Raw genomic sequence first — 21,936 nt, forward strand, 5'->3', positions numbered from 1 at the left:
GAATGGTCGTCGCTGCCGCTGCCTAGAGAGCGCCCCCCAAGGGCTGCACCCCAAGCGGTGGCTTCAACAGCCTCAATGATAAATTGGTCCTGCCCCTGGGCAATGTCTCTGTAGATAGCCAATTCTCTCACGCCAAAAGTGACTTGAAGTATGTTCTTAAGTCGCTTCTGACACAATTTAAAAAAAAATTTTGTATGAGAACTTCATAGAAGTCCATAGGCTTTTTCATACTGTGCAATTATAGCACTATGATTCCAGTTTCACTGCCATAGTTCCATCCTGTGGAATCCCAGGATTCTTGTTTAGTGAGCCGTATTTAGAATTATCAGCAAAAGAGACCTTTCGAAACTACAAATGCCAAAACTAAGCACTGTGTTGCCATGATAGCTAAAAAGGAACTATATTGCTATAATTTCCTAGTCTGAATGGGTCTCTGGTTGGCAAGTTCGTGTCAGCAGCATCTAATACCTACTGAAAGGTGAAAAAGGTATTTCTCAGTGCTGTCTCTCAAACTAAGATCATTGAGAATGCTGACACAGGTACATATAACATGAAGTGGGGGAAATCAGCAAAAGGTGTGTGTGTGTAAGTAAACTTATACCTTACTATCAATTAGAGCATATCCACCGAGTCAACTGAATTTACATAAGAATTGGTTTATAGCTTCGATAAGTCTATGCTAGTTGGTACTAAAAATTGAATTTAGGCCAGAATATGTTGACTCTACAGATGTTGCTGAGCTGCTGCTCCATATACTCTGACCAGAAAAGCCAAAGATACACAAGTATTTTAGTCCAACCACAAAAGGTTGCATTTTGTCTGCCAGATTACAATTCCAGGAATAGTGGAAATAAAGGAATAATGTCTGATATATTTCTGCCAAAAGTCCTGTAGTTAGCAGTAGTGCAATGGAATACAATATAATAAATGCATTCCTTTGTTGGAAAGACCTCTTAGAGCTCATCTACATAAGCATCTCAATCCTAGGCTTGTCTGAAGTATTGCTCCAGCCCTAGATTCTGAGCAGCTGTTCATATGCCCTGCTCCTGAAGCACTGCAGTGGTGGCCTAACTCTCCACGTGGGCTGAAGAAGGATTGATACGATTGGATGGTCACTGATTCATTGTTTATTGCCACACCAGTGGCCGCAGAGCTCCAGGGAGCTTCTTACTATCTCTGGGTGCCTTTGCTGGGGAAAAGAGGAAGTGACTCCCCTTCCTGTCCCCAGTCATATGGGTGCCTTTTGTACACATCAGCTAAGGCACTCAGTGACAACCAGGAACTCTCTGGAGCACTGTGGCTGCTGTTGTGCTGAGGAACAACAGAAAAGCTAATTACCCCCCTTTCCCATAGAACACAAGGAAAAGAGGATATCAGAATTGGCCCATGAGAACAGCTGGACCAGTTCGAATTCAAACCAGGCCAACTTTTCACACCAACCTTGAAGTGTGGGGCTGCACCAAAGTTTCAAGGAAGCCCTGGAATGTTCCTAGACTTCTGCTAAGGTGGGGTAAATCAGAAGTCCTTGAATGTCGTGTGGACACCCAGAAACAACTTTTGGCCTGATTCAGGATATATGGCTCATGTAGACTGGTCTTTTCTCCCTAAAGTATATCACCACCTTTCCTTGCCTTTTCATCCCCTTTAAATTCCTCTCCTTTATATGGAGAATGGGTTGAAATATACATGTTTTTGTAGATAGGCTGTTTTCCTAGGCCTCTTTAAGTTACTTCCAAAGCTTTAGAAGGAGATACAACCCCATTTAGACAGATGTGGCCAGCAGCTTCACTTTGGATAACTCCAAATGCCTCCAAAGTGGTTTCCCTGTGATCAAAATTAATCTAAGCAAAAGCATACCCATTCAAATGTTAGCTTTTTTATTCCAATAAATTGATAGCTTGCTTCACTAAAAGAATATTCTGAAAAGTCTAGATCACCCTAAATTTGGTGATTTGTTTCTAGAATTTTATCATTCGGTTTGACTTGGATCTCCTACTAAGATGTATCAAAACAGTGTGGTAACTAATTTTGAACATTAGTTACCATACATCTTTACCTATTTATTGCACTTATTAAATAAATAAGATTTGAAGGTCTAATTATCTGGAAATTTATGCCAGGAAATACATTGTTCTTAATGTGTGGTCTTAGCACCATTCCAGGTTTTTTTTTTTTTAATACAAACTATTTGGCTTCCTGCTGAAATGTGCTACTGTGCTGAAGAGCAAGCCCATCTGTTTTGAAATGTATGAAGAGTCTTGCTGTTTCACACAAAGGGGACCATTTCTTTAACACCCTGTTCCTTCCAGGGTCCAAGCAGATGTGTCCAGCATCATTACAAATAGTGTATATAAAGTTCTGCAGCTGACTTTAATTTTTTCGGTCCTCACCAAGTGCATACAGGTTGAGCATCTCTTATTCCTAAATCTGAAATACTCCAAAATCTAAAATGTTTTACATAATTGGCTGAGATAGTGATATCTCACTATCCAGTCCAACCCCCTGCCAAGAAGCAAGAGATCGCATTCAAAGCACCCCCAACATATGGCAATCCAACCTCTGCTTAAAAGCCTCCAAAGAAGGAGACTCCACCACAGCCCGTGGGAGAGAGTTCCACTGTCGAACAGCCCTCACAGTGAGGAAGTTCTTCCTAATGTTCAAGTGGAATCTCCTTTCCTGTAGTTTGAAGCCATTGTTCCGCATCCTAGTCTCCAGGGCAGCAGAAAACAAGTTTGCTCCCTCCTCCCTATGACTTCCCCTCACATATTTGTATATGGCTATCATGTCTCCTCTCAGCCTTCTCTTTTGCAGGCTAAACATGCCCAGCTCTTTAAGCTACTCCTCATAGGGCTTGTTCTCCAGACCCTTGATCATTTTAGTCGCCCTCCTCTGGATGCTTTCCAGCTTGTCAACATCTCCCTTCAACTGTGGTGCCCAAAATTGGACACAGTATTCCAGGTGTGGTCTGACCAAGGCAGAATAGAGGGGGAGCATGACTTCCCTGGATCTAGACGCTATACCCCTATTTATGCAGGCCAGAATCCCGTTAGCTTTTTTTAGCTGCTGCATCACATTGTTGGCTCATGTTTAACTTGTTGTCCACGAGGACTCCAAGGTCTTTTTCGCACACACTGCTGTCAAGCCAGGCGTCCCCCATTCTGTATCTTTGCATTCCATTTTTTCTGCCGAAGTGAAGTATCTTGCATTTGTCCCTGTTGAACTTCATTTTGTTAGTTTCGGCCCATCTCTCTAGTCTGTCAAGATCGTTTTGAATTCTGCTCCTGTCTTTTGGAGTGTTAGCTATCCCTCCCAGTTTTGTGTCGTCTGCAAACTTGATGATCGTGCCTTCTAACCCTTTGTCTAAGTCGTTAATAAAGATGTTGAACAGAACCGGGCCCAGTCTTTTTTCCCCCTCCAGCAGATGGCAGAAAGGGTAACAATGTGTGGCAATACACGCTGCTTCGCTGTCCTTTCTATCATCCCACAGGCTTTTTAGCTCCAAAAATCAGGTAGCTTTGTTAGAGCTACCCAAAATATACTTATCTTCCCATAGTTGGGAGGAAGTGCCTTTTGGTGCTTCCCCTGAATCTGGGAGGAAAAGTGGGTGGGGTATTCCATGCATTGTCTGATGGTGCCCAGCAAGCCCTGTCAAAGGACCTCCTTTGCTGCACTTAAAGGCAGCAAAACAGGGCTAAAAAGCCCCATGTGAAGAAGTCCTAAGTGATCATATTATGGAGGTATATGCCAATATAGGTATTACAAATACAGGCATTATAAAGCCACAAAGTTCTTCCTTCTTTCATCTACTTCTATTGCCTGAGTGTTTTGTATAATACTTTAAGTTTGGAAATAAACATGTTTTTTTAAAAAATATATATATAACTACAAATGTGATATTGCCTGAACTGAATGAATCAAATAGTGGAACATTAGTACCTATAAGACAAAGAACCTTCTGGATGTTGCTAGGAAAGCCAAGCTCTAGCATGTGTGTGAGGAATTTTCTTTGAACTTCCATGCATTTTCCTTGGAGAAATCACATGGGTCTGAGATGCTGGGTTGTGATAAAACAACTTCCGTTGCTAAGTAGATGTTTGGAAATAACCACACTCTCTCTTACTTCACATTAGAGACAATCAAATAGCTGACTTCATGTGGTTTAGTTCAAAAACTTAATTTAAATTTTACTTTTAAGATTTTTTATGGAACCCATACAATGCCCTTGCGGAACCCTAGGGTTCTGCATAAAACCATTTGGGAATTGCTGTGCTAAACTATTGCACCTAGTAGACATCCATAGACATGTTGATTAAAAACAGATCGATCTAGTGGGTTTATTGTTTTTGTTGCTGTTTAAGTCATCTAAACTGGTGGTCACTTGAGACAGGCAATTCACTGACCCACTGTTCATGTGTCACATCCTGTCTTATGCAACATTTCACAAATTGATTTGCACCAGGATCTACTGGGCTTTTTATTGTTTTTCAGAAGTTACAGCCAAAGTGCACAAATGCTTCAACTATATTGCATTGTGTTAGGATTATTTTGTTTTGTGCTTACATTCCCCTTTCAACACATAACCTAACAGAATTCCAAGAGCGTACAAAGATATAAGACAATTTAAATTGACCTGTGAAGTAGGAATGAAAAATAATGTTCCCAATAATGTTGGGAGCTTTTAGGAAATACTTTGGGGTAAAGTAAGTTTCATGTGAACCTCTAAAATAAAAGCATAAAGCACAAGTAATGAACCCAAGACTTCCTGGAGGTAGCCTCCATCAGCTCAGTTCTCTGTATCTCATCTAGTGAAGTGATAGCCTTTCTTAGGATGCAGCTACACTGCAGATTTAATGTAGTTTGTCAGCACTTTAACTGCATTGACTCAATTCTGTGGGATCATGGAGTTGTATTTTCAGCCTTCTCTATTAAAGAGTACTCATGCTGAGAAAACATCAATAGATTACAACCAAGAATGGTAGTATATTTAACTCTCCTTGATTCTTTGGCATTTGGCATATAGTGTGTCAAAAGTCCATGCTATTGCATTTAATTGTTATTCAGCAATTTGTTTTAAAAAGGTGCATGAAAATATTTGGTTCAATGGGTAAGTAATAAAGGTATGTGTTGATATTTGTATTTTCCTTAATACGTTTTCCTTGAGAAGATTGTGGGTGGGAATTTTTTTTGAGAGAGTGGATTTGTTTGTGTGTTTTAAAATGCATTTTAATTGTATTTAATAGACCTGTGTGATCAATTAAAAATGTTTGAATACTCATTACTAATTTAGGAAGGGAGGAAAAAATATCATTTCTAAAGTGTTTTTAAAATATCATAAGAGATCCAAATCATAATTATAATGATATAATAAATTTTTTGTTACTTTTTGTTATGGAATTTGCTCAAGTGGGGAAGCTTCCTAGGCTCCTTTCTCCCTCATATTTTTAGAGCTATCAGGATGAAACTTACTACAATTGTAGAACACATTTACCATTGTAACCCCCCCCCCCCCAAGTTTCAGAATGTTTCACACATCCACTGATGTTTGGGATTTTTTTAAAGTTTTTTTTATGAATAACATTAAAAGAACTACAAGAGCTATCTTCTCTAATTTCTATTTTTAATGATACAACATAATGATGGCATCATTCCCCCTGAAGTTTCAGAAAGATTTACAGAAAGATTTTTGGGGAATTTTAAATTTTAAATAATAATAGGAAAAATACTAGGTAAACTTTGGAGTTACCGACTCTCAATGTTGCCTACCTCACAGGGTTGATTCAACACCCAACAATCCCCTTGTATCTTGAAATCCCTTTAGAGAATGAACACTGGTTTTCCCCTACCAAACCTTTCAAGGAGGAGGAGGACGAAGAGGTGGAGGCACAAGGAGGCTACATCAGACTACATTTCCCAGAATTCTGCTCACCCCAGAATTCTGCTCACCTCAGGCTTGCCCTCATTAAAGCCTCAATGTGATGGTCTATTCCTGTCTCTATCTGGGCTGGTCATGTGCCAGGGGGCTTCTTCTTTGCCTAGTCATCCTGCCCAGGCCTACCTCACTACCCACTTTGGGAAAAGAGCCTCAGGGCCCTTTGGGGGAACCAAACCCAGCCCTTTTTAGGAATAAGTGTTACCCACAATGGAGACATGGAGCCACTCATGAGATTTACATTTTTCCAAAAAGTCATAGGTCAGTGTTTTGAATCTTAAGATTTTTGTGTGGGCGTTTCCCGCATTTCTTAATATCTTTCTTTTTTTTCTTTTTTTTTAGGTCAGTGGTTCTCTCTCTCTCTCTCTCTCTCTCTCTCTCTCTCTCTTTTACGAATTTTTATTTTTTAAAACACAAAAAATACATATCGTACACATACAAAACATCTATAATTCCCACCACCAGCACGAGGATTGTTTTCATTTACATATTCATTTCTTTTTGAGACAATCTTTATATCTTAATCTTTATACATTTCCATTCTATATACTATATAACATTTGTATCTTATTTCTTATGGCTTGATCTCCGGATTGATTCATGATATAGTTCTTTACCCTTGTCCATCTTACTTCCATTTCTCTCATTCTATTTTCATTAGTTTTTAAAACATTTAATTTCACATTCATAATTTCAAATTCCATTTGCTCCACCATATATTAGTACCATTTATTTATGGTCCATTTTGATTTATCTTTTCACCCTAATACTACTACTGCTTGTGCACATTCAATTATTGCATCTTTTATTTCCCTTTTATTTCCTGTTTCCTCTCTTTTCCCTAATACCACTATTTTCTTTGTTATGACCCTATTATTTGATTTGACTCATTTTGTATAGTCTACCAAAAATATTGTACATATTCACATTCCCATATCATGTGCATAAACCACCTTTTCTGATGACATCCATGCCAGCACTGACTACTCCCCTTTTTATAGTATGCTAATTAGCAGGGTGTACGATACCATTTATGCAATATTTTCCTCCTCATTTCTCGTACTTTGGTATTCCTTTTCATCCCTATTGTTTCTACCACATATCTCATCTCTTGTTCAGTGACTGCATTTCTTAATATCATGTTGCATGTATAAATCTTACAAAATAGATCCAACATGTGAGGCATGCTTGTGTTCGTTCTATTTTTTTTAGTTTTATACTAATTTACGCAATGCTTTTGATACAAAATAAATAAATAAAATGACGCACAAACAACTTTTTGCACAGCCCTAGTATTTATTGTATTTTAACTATTTTAACCTAATGCACACAGTACTATTTAATTGTTTGGGGGTTTGTTTGACTTTGTTTTAAATGTATTAAAGTGTGTAGCTTTCGCCACCTTGAATCCCCCTGAGAGAAAGGCGGGGTATAAATAAAGTTAATAACAACAACAAAAACAACAACGTTTCCATTGGGAACTTTTAGCAAAAGTTATAGGATAGGTGAAGCTCTGATCATCACATTAATGTGAGAGGAGTGGATCAGGACAATTCATATTTTAATTCACAACATTAAATTTCTAGAGTATCCCTAATCACCACTATCAAATTGGCACATTAACACTCGGCAGGTTTTTCCTTTCTTTCACACAGTCTTTCATTTGATTAATTATACGAAAGATAGATATTAATATTCTCGGATGTGATCCTTTTGACTTGATTTGTTTGCAGAGATGCCAAACATTTCCCTCCAGGACACAGATTAAAAAAGAATGATATAATCAAAGTTAAACAAACAGCCTTTATGCAAACAAGGACAATTATGCCTGTATACACATATCAGCTTTAACTCTGACACAAAGAGTAAAGCCTTATAAACCCCCCACCTGCTGCCACAATATGATCCTAGTTCCATACAAGTAACCATCTGTGCATACCGCCAGTTTAAAAGGGCAACAAAACACAGGCGGCCCGTCATGGTATAGCCAGAAGCATTCAGGTTCGTTAATAGCATTGCTGTCTGAAATCCAACAAACCAAGAAAGTAAGCCTGGAGCTGAGTTAATAAGGTGATTTTTTGTAACAATCATGAATAAACTAACACCTTTATAAACATTTGAATGAGAAATAGAAATTGCTTTGCCATCTCATGGATTATTTGGTATTGATTTTTATAGTACATGTGTCAAGATACAGTTGCCAGATAGTGTAATAGCATAGCAGCAGGCATAGCACTTACATTTAATCAAAACCTAACCAGTTTTAATAAAAGTGAACAAGAAAAATAAAGAACACTGAAATGTCAAGGCCCAAATTCACAGCTGGTATAAACATAGATCTAAAATTTATTGGAATGTTACCGGCTTTTGTCCTAGAAGTGTCCTGGAGGCGGAGCAGGTAATTCTCCAAGCACTTATACCAGAGTGCTCCCATTGATTTCACTGACTTCATTCCAGCAGTTGTGAACGAGTATGACAGGAAAGGTCTAAAAATCAAATATTTCTTGTGTATTTTAGAGGGTTTTCCACTGAGACTTTTCTTAAAGTTGGGTCATGGCCCACTTGGTTGTTTCCTGTGCTTGAATGGAAGTATGCAGCTTTAAGTGGGTAGTGAACTGCCACCAAGACAAACCATGAAAAAGAGGGAGGTACTGACATTGCAATGAAGAAACAGAAGCCCAAGCAATACTATATCTGCATATCAAACATTGTTTTGTTATGATAAGTGAGTGGGATGAGAGTGGGTGTTATGTGTCTTCAAGTCAACTCCGACTTTTAGGGTTTTCTTAGCAACATTATTCAAAGGAGGTTTGTCATTGCCTTCCTCCAAGCCTAAAAGAGAATGACTTGTCTATGGTCACTCAAAGAGTTTCCAATGCTGCATGAGGATTCAAATCCTGGTTTCAGAAGTCCAGGATCAACAATCAAGCTGACTCCCATGAGGGTGAGACAAAGGGCAAACAGAGAGCCTAAAGAAAAAAAAATACTATACAGTTCCTTAGATTCAGTAGTGGCTAGTTCAGTGGTTCTCAACCTGGGCTCCCCAAATGTTTTTGGCCTACAACTCCCAGAAATCCCAGCCAGTTTAGCAGCTGTTAGGATTTCTGGGAGTTGAAGGCCAAATACATCTGGGGACCCCAGGTTGAGAAGCACTGGACTAGTTGCTTCCATAGTTTGTTTCAGTTGAACTTAAAAGAAGCTGTCCAAGATGCTGACCACGGTTTTATGAAAGCATTCCGTATCTTGTGTAGCTAGCACCTTTAAAGTTCAGACTAAAATCTGGAACAGATTCTACATCCCACTAATAGGGAAGCCACCACTTAAGATTATGGGGAATTTTGTTATTAAATTTTGGAAAGGAGCCTGAAAGCTAATTCTGTGCATGTGGTTAATGAAACACATTTTCATGTAAGTAATGTGCATATCTTTAACATTGCATATTACACCTTGCAACAGTTCTGTAAAATGGAACAGTGCCCAATAATTCAGATTGGAGGACAGCAAAGACAAAGATAACAGGGTTTGCTTAAAGGACTTTGATATTGTAGCTATTCCTTGTTCACATTCTGTTAGCTTAGCTTATTATGATTTATCTATCGACAATTATATAGATTATAACACTGGGGAACAATTTTTAACATAATTCCTGTTGAGTTTGATTTTTCAGCTGTTTTAGATTTGAATAGGTATGCTGATTTCAAAACTTCAGTTAGTTTTCTTCTAGCACATCGGGGTTTTTTCCCCTACAGCTTATCTTAATGTGACCATTCTAGACTGGATCGAGGGCGCACTAGTGCTCTCTTATTTGCTGAGAACAAATCTCCCTCAAGTGGAGAGGGGTGGGGGATGACCTTGGAGACCAGCAAGAGGTTCATACTTGTCTAAGCTATTCAGTTACACATGAGACAGTATGGTGAGAAGTTGTGTGTTGCTCTATATAGTGAATCATATTCCAAAGTGTAGTCTGAGTTCTTGTCTGTATACAAGAAGTTAGCAGATTTTTTATTTACATACATACTTATTTCCTTTCCTTCAGATCATGTCTGTCTCTGCAATTTCTCATCATAAGTGCCTGAACAACCCTGATTTGTTTTATCTGTGCCAGTTTCACCATTCTCAAAGGGCAAAAATCAGTGCTTTTGTCAGGCAATCTTATTTGTCATATTATAAAGTAAAATTTGCTGATCAAGGTAAGTCTTGGGCCTCTAACTAGGTGTGCAAACAATGTGTTGAGAGTTTACTGACATACCTATGGCTTGACAAGAGCCCAGAGATCATTCAAGTGACTGTTACTTTTGTATGGTGAAAATGTCAGGATATAACAAGAAAAATAAATGTAAAATAGAGTATCCTTGTCTATCATCAGCCATACTACCAGTGCTTCATTCAGTTGAAATTTCAGTGCTAGTTTTCATTGAACTACCCTTTTTCAAAAAATGGAAGTATGGTGAAGAACTAAGGGACAGCAACAATGAAGACTTTGAAATTGAAGATGACTCAGTTCATAAGGGATTTGATCAGCATGAGTTGAATTATTTGGCACGGACTATCCAAAAAGGCTTCAGAACACCTAGTATCAAGACTGCATGAGAAAAACTTGCTTGAAAGAGGAGTGAAGGTGTCCTACTTTCATTCATGAGAGATTGCATTTCTGTAGTCCTTTTTAAGTGACGGTGGCTTTGTGTATTCCCATAACATACATGGTTTAATGGAGGAATTGGGAATTCCGATCTATAATTCAACTGAATGGTGACTGTTCATCGATAGCTGAAAGTGGAGTTTGAAGTGTGTCCTCTACAGTGGCAATTTATCTGGTGCAGTCCCAATTGGCCATCCAGTTTGTTTTTGTGAAGAATATAAAAACATAATGAGAGTCATTGATCCGTTGCAATATCTCAAGCACAACTGGATAGTCTGTGTTGACCTTAAAATGGCGTCCTTCCTTCTTGGTCAGCAACGTAGATACACCAAGTATCTATCCTGTCTGTGTATGTGGAACAGCACAGCTCTTGAGAAGCATTGTGCAGAGTCAAATTGGCCTCCAAGATCTGATCTCAAAGTTGGTGACCCAAAAATTCTACATGAGCCACTTGATGACAGAAAGAACAGTATATTCCCACCTCTGCATGTAAAACTGGATCTCATGAAGCAATTTGTTAAAGCTTTGCCAACTGAAGGAGACAGTTTCAAGTATTTCATTTTGGCATTTCCTAGCCTGTTATTTGAAAAGATAAAGGGCGGTGTGCTTGATGGTCCACAGATTCAGCAGCTCATTAAAGATTAACATTTAAACCGGACAATGTCAGAACTCCAAAAGAATGCTTGGTTATCATTCAGAAATCTTGTCAAGGACTTTCTTGGAAATGCACAAGCACAGAATTACACCGAAATTGTTCAGAAACTCTTGGAGAGCTTCAAAATACTTGGTTTCAACATGAACATCAAGGTGCATTTTCTTCATAGCCATCTTACTGACTTCCCAGAAAACCTTGGTGCAGTCAGTGATGAGAAAGGTGAACAATTCTACCAAGATTTGAAGGTCATGGAGGCACAGTATCAGGGTAGATGGGATGTACATATGATGGCTGACTATTATTTGAGCATTAGGTGAGATTGTCAATAGATTAAACATTCCAGGAAAAGCTATAAGAGTAAATCTTTACCTTAAAATGCATGTTTGGTAGCAGAACTTTACTACTTATACACAATTTGACTTACAATATATAGCCTTTGTGTGAATTAAATAACTCTAAATAAAACAGGTATATTCAGGTAATAATTATTTTCCTTTGTATATACATTTTGTATGATTTTTGGGACAAAGGGAGGATATCATGTATCTTAAAAAACTGACATCATTTTTCGATTCACATGGCAAAAGTTAGCAAAAAAAATGTCAAATCCAACTCAACAAAAATGTGAATTACTCACAGCTAGGTACTGTACCTGAGTGTTCATTTTGTTCTTTGGCATACAAAGGTGTGAATTTATATTGTACATCAGAGAGTAACTCTTCACTTTAAAATTGTGTGGACCCTCTCCCCCAAACAGAATATAGTTCCAAAGCTTCAGTGGAAAAGACATATGGTTGTGTAAACCTGTTTTATGAAAGCATATGTTATCAGTAGGATTCCAAATCATGAATCAATGTTTTGCATATATTCCAAATGAGCATCTCTTTTTTTCCTCCCATGGACCCTCTCAAATTACTCAGAACAGTCAAGGTAGGCATAACAGCCAAAAATGTGTTCCTCTAGCTCTGGGGCTAATGGTGTCTCTGTCACTGGGATGTGAATCTGCCCTGAGTTCAGACTTTAACATATCTATCCAGGGGACTTAATGCTATTTAGAAAATAGATAAGTGAACTTGAATAGGCCCTTTACAGTTCAGAATAAAACCTGGAGAAAACTCACTGTGCCAAGAAATGCAAACCACTGGCTATCACTGCTTTGTAACTATTATGCTTGAACACTTGTTTCAGTGCACTCCTTGGTGGGAATTGAAACTCCAGTATGCATCTGGAGTTGCTCCACTCATAGTCATAATTTATCTTTCTTTTGTTCTAGTTATGGATCATGGGAAAGGGAGAGATACCAGCAGATATGTGCTTGAAGTGCAAGTTGAAGGGGCCTTCCAGTTATGTGTGTGGACACAACTAGTCTTATTCAACTCACATGATCTCATAAGTAATAAAGAACCCATTCTCCTTTTAAAAAGACTCTCATGACATTTCTAGTTGTAAGGCACAACTGTGCCTCTTTTTCAAAATCTTTCAGCAGTCTAAATGAAGTTACTTCATGTGACAACACTCACATGGTGGACTCTTTATATTTTCGACAGAAGCTGTCAAGAGTATGTGTCCATCTAACACAGTATTGTCAGCTGTAACCTGAAGATCTTCTCTAGATTCCCAGGCATGTGTCTTTTCCATCACCTGCTGCCTTATCTCTTTCATTGGAAATAGCACAGATTTAAGTCCCATACACCAGTATGGGGCATTTAGTTCCCAGAGACATGTCTTGTCACAAAATCTATTGAGAAATAGGTCTATAATGTATTATATGCTGTAGATGACATTGTCACCTGAAACAAAAAGATCCTAACAAATCTTTTACTTTTTGTAATGGGCAATATAATCTATTGGGGCAACAGAGTCTAAATTAATTTGTTAGTGTTAGTTAGAATAGATCCACTGAATCAATGTGATTTCATAGATTAGACGCAGAATTTCTGCGAAGGCACAAACACACACAGAGAGTGTTTACTACTTGGGAGCAGGAACTGGACAACTGTGAAGGGGACCAGATCCCCTCCCTCCACCCCAATGATCCTTTCACAGGCTGGAGCATTTTCCCCTAGGTGACTAGAAGGGGTGAAATGTCAATTATGATTCTAGTTTGATCATTTTGCTTAGGTTTGGATGGGAGAGCAGGTGATCCAAATCATTATGTTTTGGGGCAGTTCAGGTAGTTTGATAGTATTTTTGGGCTGAAAAAAGTCTGCCATCTATAAGATCTACTATTGCGGTTGTTGTTTATTTATATAGCACCATCAAATGTACATGAGACTTTACAATAAAACAAGCAAAAACAATGGCTCCTGCTAAAGGTACACAACTTAAGGTTTATGTGATTGAAATAAGCAACACTGACATGGAAAGTATGTTTTCTGCTTACTCCACTATGGGCTGACAGCAAAAACCATCTGTTTATGATAAATTATTCATATAGTTGTGATGCAACAAGATGTACCATGTATGGAGTCAATTTCTGTGCACTGCATAGCAACCTTTGGTCTTCATAAAGTCATTAGGGAAGCAGATTTTCCACCAAGAAACCTAGGCAATTGCTTTGTCAAGCAGATCCTACTGCTGGCTTAGTAATAATATGATCAGAATGCATCAAAACAAACTGGCCTTTGAAAGTATGGCCAAGTGAGCATGATCACTATTTTCCTCCTTCTGGATCTGTCAATACACATTGCTTTTTCTTAGTGAGCATAAAGCAATTCTGCTGTGTATTAATATATAACCCTGCACTTTATGGAAAACTAAAACTTAGTGGGAACCTGAAACATCTCCACTAGATGGCTAAGCATTCCATAGAATGTTAAAGAAGTATCACCATGTGGAAGAAAAAGCAGAGAATTGCTAAATAAATTTTAGTTTTTACACCTAAGGAAAATGGCTGAATTCAGTCTCCTGAGAGAGATAGCACATACATACCATAAAACAACAGGTCTTAACTGGAACTGATTTCTAAAGGTTTTTCGTCCTCTTAGATGTCTCTTTTCCCTTATACAGGTATAACTCAATTAATTAAGTAGACTAACAATAAGACATTAATTCATAGCATGGAACAAATGATAGATTTCTATACCACATACACAAACAGTTCAAAAACATTCAGGAAACCTTTTATCCAAAAAGGTCACCTTTCTATAGACCACTTGAAAAGAATCAAAATGCATCCAGAAACAAATCTTTATTTAATCACTGCCTGCCCTTTTTATGATTTCGATTTTGGTGGTCACACTTATACATCTTTGCTCTTTTTTAACATACTGGAGAGAGATGGTAAGGTCGGTTTATCTGTTCTCCCCACTTTAAATTTCACTCATCCTCACTGTTTACCTTCCCTGATATAGACAGACATACACAGCTACAGCTGGATTGGCTGGAGTAAAATTCCATTTTTCTTACCTTGAGTTTTATTGCTTTGCTTATTGCAGAAATGCTGCTGCATCGTGACACCAAATATCTGTGTTTCTCCAGCTCTCCTTCACCATGCTCCCAATGCCAATATGTCTCAAAACTTCCAATGAGAGGATAAAGAAGAAAAGAGACTAGGGGGGAGGCATAAAAAATGTATAAAACCAACTGCTTTGTCAGAGGCTTTGTTTACTGAGATAATTGAGAGATAATGTGCTGTGGTTTTTTGATCCTGTGTTATATAAAATAAAAAATAAAACACAATATCTCTCTGTGTCCCCTAATATTTATAGACGTAAACTGTCCTAGAAATGTCAAACATAGATAATTTAAGCAAACTAAATAAAAGTTAAACAAAAAGAATTGAAAATAGAACATCTTATCACTGGCAAGTGAGATTCGAACAAAACGAGAATCATACAAGCAGGCCATAAATTCCATTAAGCCTGCTATATTTGTAAAATTGCCTTTGGATGTAATATATCTCAAGCTTAATTCCCTGAAAATAGTTCCTTGATGTGGAAGTTATCCTGCTGTATGCAATAACAGATCAGACATGATGAAAGGGCTTCAGGCATCTAATAATGTTTACCAGAAATGAATCAGTATGAATGTGTTATATTTATACATTCATCCAGTAGTGCCAAGGGAGGAGTGGGAGCGAACATCTAGTAAAGGAAAACAAACAAGAGGAATCACAGAGTAGTTATATAGAATCTTTCTAAGCAAATAATATGAAAATGGAAAAGCAAATCCTATAGAATTGATAATTGGCATGCCCAGCACTCCTACTGAAAAAGAGTATGCTTGTCCACAAGCTTCTATTTGGAAGGAACTACAAATATGTTGCAACACATGATTCCTAAAGGTGAAGTAGATGGAAGGTCATTCTGTCACTTGGAAAAACAGACCAAACATTCTATGTAAACTTTATAAATAAAAGCTGCAGCTTACAAATCAGCATTCCACAATTTAGGTTCCACAGCTGAGAAGGCCATCTCTCATACCCTGGCACAGTATATTTTCACTACTAGGATACAGAGAAAGACTACTAGTTAGATGGGCAATGGGCCCAGATGTGCATTCAACAATCTTTTTTATAGCTTTCAAGTTCCACCTGAGTTCCTGAAAGCTTCCAGATCCCCATCCCCATGGTGTGGTTATTTGCAGATTGCCTTAAAACCACAATACTTTGCCCTCCAGCTTGTTACAAATACTAAAGCTTACTCACAAATATCATGACCATTGCATGGAGGTTACACTTCTCTAAGGCCCTCTTCACACAGGGCAAAATAGCCTCGTTTTGCCACTTTTATTCACAGCTTGGATGGGACCTGCTGAGCACCATCACATGACACACAGCAGGCCGTGCCCATATTCCTCCCAAAGTGGAAGAGGGGGGGGGGGAGAGCACCAGAAGTGCTTCCTCCACCTCCACAAGGAGGGAACTGTTACACTCTAGCCTTGAGACCCTTTTCACCCAGCATCACACCAGAGTCCAGTAGTACAAACTACAGCAGTTTATTAAAAAAACATGTACAAAGGGGAAAAGGGCATTTCCCAACAGGGCAGTAAAAAAGAAACTATAAAATAGCAGCAATATATATATATATATATATATATATATATATATATATATATATATATATATATAGAAAAGAGTGGTTGTCCATAAATGACAAGGTACATGAAATCAAGAGAGTTAAAATCAGATGCATAAATCCATGAGCATGAAAACAGGAACTTTTTCTAAGGAAAACTCTTCCAGGAACATAGGCAAATGCAGGAAACTTGAATCATGAGAGCTGAGATAAGAAACCCAAATCTTTTGGCAACATTGTCTCCTCTGAGAGACACCAAATAAACACCACTTAACTTAATCCCAAGCCTGATCAAGAAGCCATCAAATCATGCCTCGCACACCTAGGTTTCAAGGCCTTCTCATGGAGACTGAATGCCTAATTAATCTATCTTTCACTCCCTCTGCCCAGAGACCTAATATGATATCATGGGAAAACTCGCCATCAGCTGAAGGCTGATTCCCAAGAGAAATGGACCTTTCACTGGTTTCCCTTTTCTCTGTTGCTAAGGAACAAATATCAGAATCCAAAACATCTGGTCTCATCTTCAAATGCCTGCAATTGTCTCTGATCTAAGGCCTGTAATTCTCCCTGATCAAACACAGACTCCTCAATTTGCTCAGTTTGAAACCCATCATCCCCCTTTTCCTCTGAGAAATCTCCCACCTCTTGCTGAGCCCTAACAGAAACTGTGTACACTTTCCTCCCATTTTCCCCATATGATGGGAGAAAGAGGGCATTGCAGCCCTTTCTCTCATCTGATGGGGACAGGGTGCCAATGCACCTGTCCCATCCCCACTGTATGCAGGGTGCCACGAGCCACACCATACGCCTTCCCTTTCCCCGGCAACTGCCTGTGAATTGGTATATCCCAAAGGGACTGTGTGAAGAAGTCCTAAATTTTGTACAATCCAGAAATATAAAATGGAAGTGACTTTCACTACCAGTTTGCATTTCTTGTTAATTTTCAGCTGTGTTAGTGTGATTTGTTAGAAAAGGAGGATTGACCTCTGTCCCACTCCAGTTGGCTACCTCAGCCTTCAAGGTTGCAAAAGGTACCATTTAACACTATGAGAATCTTGGAGTAAAAATTACTTTTCAAGATCAAGACTATCAATTGGTTTTATATGCTTCCTTTCTTACATAGAACCATTCCTTATCTATATATATAAAAGAGTGATGGCATCACGGCGATTCACAAAACAACAAAAGTACAGGCCCCCCAACCTCAAAATTTGACAACACAACCCATCATCCACGCCTCAAGGTTGATACAACAAAAAGAAAAGAAAAATAAAGTCCTAATTAGAGGGAGAGCAATAATTTTTTTTTATCCAATTGCTGCCAGTTTAGAGGGCTAATCTCTGCCCACTTGGTTGCCTAGCAACCAAGGGACAGCCAGGTTTCAGTTAGGGGACAGGCAGATGTAGGCCTCACTTAGACTTCTTCCACAGATTATCTAATTTGCACTGGATTATATGGCAGTGTAGACTCAAGGCCCTTCCACACAGCTATATAACCCATTTATAATCTTATATTATCTGCTTTGCACTGGATTATCTTGACTCCACACTACCATATAATCCACTTCAGTGTGCATTTTATACAGCTGTGAAGAAGGAGCCTCATATAATCCAGTTCTGAGCAGATAATATAAGATTAGAAATATACAGTAGAGTCTCACTTATCCAACGTAAACAGGCCGGCAGGATAAGTGAATATATTGGATAATAAGAAGGGATTCAGGAAAAGCCAATTAAACATCAAATTAGGTAATTGTTATAAAAATTAAGCACCAAAACATCATATTATACAACAAATTTGACAGAAAAAGTAGTTCCATGCGCAGTAATGCTATGTAGTATTTACAGTAGAGTCTCACTTATCCAACACTCGCTTATCCAACGTTCTGGATTATCCAACGCATTTTTGTAGTCAATGCTTTCAATATATCGTGATATTTTGGTGCTAAATTCATAAATACAGTAATTACTATATAGCATTACTGTGTACTGAACTACTTTTTCTGACAAATTTGTTGTCTAACATGATGTTTTGGTGCTTCATTTGTAAAATCATAACTTAATTTGATGTTTAATAGGGTTATCCTTAATTCCTCATTATCCAACATATTCGCTTATCCAACGTTCTGCCGGCCCGTTTATGTTGGATAAGTGAGACTCTACTGTACTGTATTTACAAATTTACCACTAAAATATCACAATGAATTTAAAACACTGACTACAAAAACATTGATTATGAAAAGGCAGACTGCGTTGGATAATCCAGAACATTGTATAAGCGAATGTTGGATAAGTGAGATTCTTCTTTAATATGAAATAATTACTGGGATAGAATAATGCAGAACAATATAATCTCTAAAACCAGGACAGTAAATAAACAGGGGAATTCCACACAGGAAACAATCAGGGCCAGCTAACACCTCCCAACAAAGTATTCCCATCATCAAAGTCTGGCAAATCCTGTTTTCTCAGGGCCACAGACAGTTGAAGCACATAAAATATCGCAAACAACACCACTCTGAAAACAAGGGAATTCCAGACAGGAAACAATCAGGGCCAGCTAACACCTCCCAACAAAGTATTCCCATCATCAAAGTCTTGAAAATCCTCTGTTTTCTCAGGGCCACAGACAGTAGAAGCACATAAAATATCGCAAACAACACCACTCTGAAAACAAGGGAATTCCAGACAGGAAACAATCAGGGCCAGCTAACACCTCCCAACAAAAAATTCACTCAGGGAGGAAACAGTCAGGCTTTAAAGCTGCAAGGCCATTACATCCTAATCATTTTTCCTAATTTCAGCATTCATACTTGCCTCCAACAAACAAACAAACAAAAAACCAATCAGAAATATTGTATATTCACAACCTTTAGGAAATAATATCCCCTGATGGCGCAGTGTGTTAAAGCGCTGAGCTGCTGAACTTCTGGACCGAAAGGCCACAGGTTTGAATTGGGGGAGTGGAGAGAGCCCCCACTGTTAGCCCCAGCTTCTGCCAACCCAGAAGTTCGAAAACATGCAAATGTGAGTGCATCAATAGGTACTGCTCTGGCGGGAAGGTAACGCCGCTCCATGTAGTCATCCCACATGACCTTGGAGGAGTCTACGGACAACGCCGGCTCTTCGGCTTAGAAATGGAGATGAGCACCAACCTCCAGAGTAAGACACGACTGGACTTAATGTCTGGGGAAAACCTTTACCCTTTACCTTAACTACCACCAATTCCTCAATACTTTATTTCCCATACCACCAGACTTCGCCACAGCAATGCGTGGCCGGGCACAGCTAGTAATATATAAAATAGAAACTACTTAACAGTGAATTCCTAGTGTAGGACACACACACAAACACACACTTTTACATGCTTGTTACAATCAACACTTTTCACAAAATGCTTAAAATACATAAAGAGGGGATAGACTGGCTGTGCCCAATAGGAGTAGGCAAAATTGCAGTCTCCTTTCTTTCAAACTGAGCCATATAGTTGATGGACTCTGGCATTTTGTCCAGCTGGGATGTTGATGATTGTGATTAATTAAGGCAATTTGTTCACAGTAAGTTTCCAGTCCCACACAAGTAAAGAACAAAGGAGAATGTATCCAATGGGTAGCCTTCTGGTTTTACACTTTAAATGGCACAGGTGAGAAATTCCTTTTTAATGACAAAGGTTTGTTCTGTTGGTTGTTTCCCAGTGCTGTTTGTTTTTTCGATGTTAAGTACCTATAAACAAAATTCCGCATTCTACCCACATCAATACAGTATTACAGAGATTTTCAGGGAGTTGTAAGCTCATCTAAATACATTGTTAGTGGAGCAATTTATTGAAGTGCATTCTATTAAACTATGATATTTGTTCATCTGGTACAGTCCTCTTACTAGTGTGATTGGCAGTGGGTATTAAGAACCTTTTGTCGTAACATGACTATAAACTGAACTAAAATCTTCATTATGCTAAACATTTGTTTGATGCCCTAAGTTATTTTCAAAGTTATTTTGCAGACAACTAGTCTATAATCATGTCACATTCTTATTAGGAGAATCAGAGAATACATATGCTTGAGTTTAATGTTTTGTGAATTTTATTATTCACAGATTTAATTTATATGCTCTGTCTAGGAATCTCAGGGTCCTCCATTGTGACTATGGTCAAATTCTGTCAGAAGATGACTATGGAGTCTCACTGGAAGACCTAGAGATTCCTAGAAAAAAAACTTTGTAGGTCTTCCAGCTATGCTGTGGTCAACTTCCATCAGAGGTTGACCAAAGACGTGTCCTGGAAGACCTACAATGTTTTTTTCTTGTTTGTGTCTTCCAGCACAAGTCTTTGGTCAACCTCTGATGGAAGTTGACCACAGCATAGCTGGAAGACCTAGAGAGGAGGTTTTCAGATAAAAATTTAACATTTTCATAACTGGATTTTCCAGTTTTGCAGCAGATCTACACTTCTAACTGAGCAGACGTGGAAGTCAAAATGCAATCCAAAAGTGTTACTTTTCCAACCTTAGTCCTATGTCAATTTCAAATCCAAATTATGCGACAGGATAGTATATAAAGATGGGAATGTCAGATTTTTATCCTACAACATCTCATAGTTTGAAAGCTTGTTGATGTATCAGCTATTTCATTTGAAGCTTTGCAATCACTGAGATTAGAAATTTAAGGGAATTTGCAACATGCTAAAGTCATGCCATAATTTATATTGGATGCCAACCATTTGGTATCAACTATAGGAACACAGATCAATGCTATTTTACTGTTACCCTTCCTCTAATGGCCAATAAGTGGCCATTGAACAGCATTAAAACTGCAAAAGATAAGAGATTATTTTAAATGTTTTCCTTTTTTTACTTACTGTAGAAATCTATATATCAATGTAGTCACATAGAGTGTTTGTCTCTGACCTTCTTTTAAGTGTTACAAATAACACTTCTTTGTGAGGCTTTCTGTTTGTAACAAGCAGTTCTTTAAATATATAAAATACCATGAGGTCAAAGCGCAAGAGGAAACTGTTGGGAATTAAAAAAAATATGTAGGGAAATTGTTGAAACAGACCTACATACTTGCAGTAACCTCTTCCTTGTAACTGTCCCACAGAGGATTATAAACAGTGCTTATACACACAATTATAGTTTATCACATACAAATATTTCATGGCTGAAGAATAAAGAAACCAGACTCTGGCTTCAGTTAGCCCTAAGGCACCAAAGTTTTGGAAGTGAAATAGCTGCAAAATTCATCTCCTAGCAACTGGCTCTCAGTTCGCAGGTGAAATTTTTTTAAAATAAAAAAACCCTGTAATTATTTCTTGATTCTATTTTTAAACAAAGCAGTTTTGATGTCCAGACACATGTGACAGAATTTGTAAAAGGGAAAAAAGAACATTAAATATAATCATCAAAATCATCTCCTGTAGAAAAAAAAATGTTTTGAAATGGCATTTTGAACTAGAGAGAGCATCAGTACTGGTAGAATGAGTGGAAGTAGTTTCCTCAGGCAGTCTATTTTTCTCCCTATCTTGAAACTGGTCTGAAACTACTTATATCTGCACTGCATGCAGCATTATAGCAGTTTGACACCACATTAACTGCTATGGAATTCTGAGATTTGTAGTGTTGTGAGATATTTTCCTTCTCTCTTAGAATGATCTGATGCCACAATAAACTAGAAATTTCAGAAGTGTATAGCAGTTG

This window comes from Anolis carolinensis, chromosome 3 (assembly GCF_035594765.1).
Source record: "Anolis carolinensis isolate JA03-04 chromosome 3, rAnoCar3.1.pri, whole genome shotgun sequence".
NCBI classification, from domain to species: Eukaryota; Metazoa; Chordata; class Lepidosauria; order Squamata; family Dactyloidae; genus Anolis; species Anolis carolinensis.